The sequence below is a fragment of the Eschrichtius robustus genome, chromosome 2, assembly GCF_028021215.1.
Source record: "Eschrichtius robustus isolate mEscRob2 chromosome 2, mEscRob2.pri, whole genome shotgun sequence".
In the NCBI taxonomy this organism is placed as follows: domain Eukaryota; kingdom Metazoa; phylum Chordata; class Mammalia; order Artiodactyla; family Eschrichtiidae; genus Eschrichtius; species Eschrichtius robustus.
Window position 1 is genome coordinate 16,998,955 of NC_090825.1, and position 5,525 is coordinate 17,004,479.

Here is a 5,525-nt window from a genome sequence, read left to right on the forward strand (position 1 = left end):
TCTTCCCTGAATAAATGTCCCACACATCTAATTTCCTATCAATACTTACATCTTAGACAATCTAGACTAATACAAGTGACAGATTTTGTGGTTGTGTTAATGTGGCGCTTCATCTGAGATTGAGATACTGTCATTTATCTGTGCCAAAATTGGAGGAGCTCAGTGTGGCTCTCCCCACAACCCACCCCTGGCAACTTCAAGGGCATCCTCCAGGAAAACAACTGCCTGCCCTTGACCATTTCACCTTTGTTCTCTTGGCTTTTCCAAACCTAACATACCTTTTTTGAAATGTTACACTCATCTGCAGGCAGCATTTCACGTGTGAATTCAGCATAGCCTGTACCTGAATGAGAGGTTATTTTCTCTTTCAAGTACAATATCCTCACTTATAAGGTATGATTTGACCATACAAATCTTATACTTGTTTGCCTTGACATTTAATTCTTTTGTAAGAACTCTCAGTCTGCCACTGATATAAAAGGCTTTGGAAAGTGTATATTGCTCATTAACTATGATTAGGATTACTTTACCTGCGTGAAAAATAATTCCACCTCATGATACATTTTCTTGATTGCAAAACAGTATTTTAAGATAAAGGAAAGTTATTTTTAGATATCTGTAGCTAAATGCTTATGCGTCTGAAGTTTTACCTCCATATACGTGGATATGCAGCAAGCTTAATATTTACATACAACTCATGGCCAATATATTTTTAATAATAAGGTAGGAAACACATAACAAACTGATGGAAGCACAAGAGAAATGGCAGCCACATGGCATTTTAGATTTTTCACACTCCAGATAGCTAAATTTAAGTAATGCTGTGGGTTGACTGGCACAACAGACATGGAGGTAACTTCCTAACCTAAATACAAAATATGTTTATTTGCAAAATAGATCCTTTATTGATTTAAAATTGGAATATATATTTTTTAACATCTTTATTGGAGTATAATTGCTTTTCTAACCAAAGCACTAACATTCTTTTAAAAAACAAGTAGGGCATTAAAAAAAAACACTCCCTCCAAAATAAATCTCAAATGCTTATGGAAGAAAAAAATGACTAAGATGACTAACTCAAAACATGTTTAATGAAGAATAAGGTGAGCAATTCATATTTAATGAATATTTATTAAAATTTAGACAGCATGTAGATGAAATCAAGAGTAAAGAGGACTTTATCAGCTATTAAAACACATTATCAATTGAGTGAAAACTACAAGGTACTAGGGGAAAAATGGTCATATCAATAGAATAGATCAAAAGCTAGAGAAATAGGGCCAAACATTCCTAGATATTTAATATATGTAGTATATATATAACTCAATTTCAGGAAAAAGGAGCTAATTCATAAATAGTGTTAGGATAACAGGTTAGGAATTAAGAGAAAATTATATTTATCTAACATTTTTAGAAAAAAAAATCCAGCGTGGATTTAAATATACATCTTTTAAAAATGACAGATTTTTAAGTATGACTCCAAAGGCAAAAGGAAACAGATTGAGCTATTTAACAGTATATATTTTAAAATAAAAATTAGAAAGAGAAGGAGGGAAGGAGGCAGATAAGATGCTATAAACATATTTCAGGTAATTGGAAAAAAAAATAGACTTTCATTTTTGGCAGACAAGAGATTAATAATTTTACAGTTAAAAAAACACACATAACACAAATCAACACACACATGCTAACATGCCAATAGAAAATGAACAAAGAACAGAAATGATGCTTCAAAAATGGTTAATTTAAACAGAATAGTTGAAGATAGTGCCTCCTATGTTACAGAAATTGTTCTAGTTACTGGAGATGAAAATTGAACAAAACAAAATAAACTTTTTACCATGGGATCTTACATTCAAATAAAGGAATCACAAAATATAAAACTGGCCAATAAAACCTAGGCCAAATAATTCAGTCATTCATAATAATAGAAAAAAAATATTTTGAATGACATTCTATTTATTTCTTACCAGATGGTAAATGATAAAATTTTTTGATTACAGCTAGTGTTTTTTGTTTTGTAGGGGAACTCATTCTCATGCATTGTTGGTGTGAGTTTTTACTAGAGTTAACTTTCTGGAGGGCAATTCAAAATGCTTACAAAAGTGTGTAACATTAAGTCAGGCAATACCATCTACAGGGTCAGAACCTAAGAAAACACTTAAACATGTTCTCCAAGCGATAGTAAAGGAACTATACAGTTTCTCTTTTTAAAGATGCAAAATTACAAACAATCTAAGTGTCCTGAAATATACCCTTAATTTGAAATTGATGCAATGGGTGTATTTTTTAAATTAGGAGATGGTACCAATATATTTTAAGCGAAAAAATAAAAAACAAATTTCAGTACCTAAACACGTTTTATGTGATCTCACTTTAATATGAACACATGTACAAATAGCACCAAATATTTGCATTTTAAAGACTGATGTTGTATTTGGAGTGATTCGATAGCCATTTTTCCTTGTGCACATCTTTATTGTCTAAGATTCCTATAACTGTCACGCTTTACTTATTTAACAAAATCATAAAGTTTTTCGTAAGAATGGCATCTTATGTTGAGGCAATCTAGTAAAACAATCTAGAGATTAGCATTTGGCTTTCATATGGATTATAAAGCAGCTGGAAGATTTACTTTTACAGCAATTTTTCCTTTTGAGAGTTCATGTTGTTCTCACACTGGAAACAGCTAAAAGAATGATCTTTCTCTTAGTATTTATTTTCTTTGTAAACTGTGGCCTTTAAATACTTGCATTTTTTTTTAACTTTGTTGCCCTGTCAATTGCTAAATTATGTGAAGAGAACACCACTATCTAAGTGCACTAACTACTTTTGTGAATCAGACTTAGTCTCAGCACATTTTACTATACAGCCACTAAACTTCAAGTAGGAATACATTTTAGAACAGTTTAGTAAACGCAGTAATTGTCCAACAGTTTTCTCTAAAACATTTCCTAGTCACATATTTTTAAAAAATAACTCAAAAAAAATTTTTGGCTGCATTGGATCTTTGTTGCTGCGCGCAGGCTTTCTCTAGTTGCGGCGAGCAGGGCCTACTCTTCATTGTGTTGTGCTGGCTTCTCATTGCTGTGGCTTCTCTTATTGTGGAGCACGGGCTCTAGGCGTGCGGGCTTCAGTAGCTGCAGCACGTGGGCTCAGTAGTAGTGACTCGCGGGCTCCAGAGAACAGGCTCAGTAGTTGTGGCGCACAAGCTTCGTTGCTCCGCAGCATGTGGGATCTTCCCAGACCAGGGCTCGAATCTGTGTCCCCTGCATTGGCAGGCGGATTCTTAACCACTGTGCCACCAGGGAAGCCCCTCAAGATTTTTAAGAACCATCATATTGAGTCTCTCAACAAAATATTTGCAATTTATTCCTGTCACACATTTTCATCGAGTCATCTATGGGTAAAATGACCCAGTGAAGTATTAATTTTCACTATTTTGTAAAGGTGAAATGTAGGTAATTATTCATTGCCTTACTTACAGCTTTGAGTGAATATTGTGGGAATATTAAGGAAATCAACTTTCATCCTTTTAAAAAATTAGTCCTATATGTTATGTTGCTGTATCATTCATAAACAATAGTTTAGTATGAATACAATCAACACAAAATTTTGAATTAATGGCATTTAAATTATTATTATTATAATGAGTGACCAGATGAACAACAGAGTAAGGATTGAGCAATTAAATGCATAAATCCAGGACTTCCCTGGTGGTCCAGTGGTAAAGAATCTGCTTCCCAATGCAGGGAATGTGGGTTCGATCCCTGGTCAGGGAATTAAGATCCCACATGCTGCAGGGCAACAAAGCCCAGGCGCCACAACTACTGAGCTCGTGCGCCTCAACTAGAGAGCCTGTGTGCCACAAACTAGAGAGCCCACACGCCCTGGAGCCTGCATGCCACAACTAGAGAGAAAACCCGCATGCCACAACTAAAGAGAAGCCCCACACTGCAATGAAAGATCCTGCATGCCTCAACAAAGATCCCGCATGCCGTAACGAAGACCCAACGCAGCCAAAAATAAATAAATAAATAAATAATAAATCTTTAAAAAAAAAAAAAATCCAAAACTAACTATTCTTCCTCCAGCTTAAAATGATAACAGAGGTTTGTGGCTAAATTGCATCTCTAAAAATAAATTCAAGGTTAATCCTTGATCTAGGGGGATTAAAGGCAGGGCAACCTCTTCATGTTGGCACAGTTTTTCTGAACATGTTTGAAGACGTATAACTGGGAATCCTGCTGTAAGTAAACACATTTGATACGTGAATATGGACTCTCAGCTTTGGCGCCTTCCGCTCATCTGTTAGGTTGGCGTCATTCCTACTGACAATTTGGTTGCAATTCTGCCTCAGGGCCTAGGTGCCAAATGGCAAGATTTTTATATAGGACAGTGCATACAATGCCACCTGCTCTGGGTGGAATATCCCTTATAACTGAATCCAAGTAATAGCATAAAGCCTGGTTTTACCCTTCATCACAACCGTTGGGCATGTGTTCAAGATGACACACATAGCAGATTAAATATGCTAACATCATATTTGTATCTGTTAAGTCTGCCATTTTTAGATGATTGCATTGAAAGTTATATTATTGCCATTGTTATTATTTTACATTTTATATAGCTAAAGCTTCTATATAGACCTGTGCAAAACTTTTTTTTTTTTTAATTAGGAAATACACAGCAAGAACTGCAAAGATCTCATTTGCCCTTCCACCCATAAGAATTTTAAATCTAAGATACACATTCAAAGACAGAATGCTTTTAAATCATAATAGAGTATTTAACTGTAAATGAATTTATTTTAATATATTAGCACACAATAAAATACTGAGAAACTTTAAGGTTCACATATAGACAAAATATGTATTCAAAGAAGAACTAAAAGTCAGTACTAATAGAAGAGAGTAGTTACCTCAATTTTTAGTTCTGAAACTCTCTTCATCAGTATACATTAGATTATAAATTGTTCATTCATTCATTCTCTTACAAAACAAATTATGTCTAAGTCATTGATGTTACCAATTCAAATGAAGGACTTTAGTATAAAATTGAAGGACTCACTCCACAAGCATTTTGTGCTAGTATAACACAGAAAATGTTAATCTGTATGTCATCAGACTTGGAATCAAAAACAACAAATATATTTAATTACTAAAGAGAAAATTACAAGAAAGAAGTCATTTTAAATCAAAAGAAGATGGTAAGCAGTGCCATCCTGCAGTAAATATGAGATGGTCACATTTAACTTCCTCAACTAGATTACAGGTATCCCTTGCCTTTCAAAAGTTCACTTTATGCCACTTCACTTTTACAAAAGGAAGATCTATGTTAGTACCTGTTTCTGATAACAGAAAGAAATCTGAAGAGAATTTTCACTTTTACTAAAAAAAGATGAAAAGTGAAAATTGTTTTGCTTTACACCATTTCAGCTTGAGAAAGTTTTCATAGAAGCACTCTAGTTTCAGAGAGCAGGAGAAACCTGTATTGCCATAACTATTTGATAAGATATTAAGCAA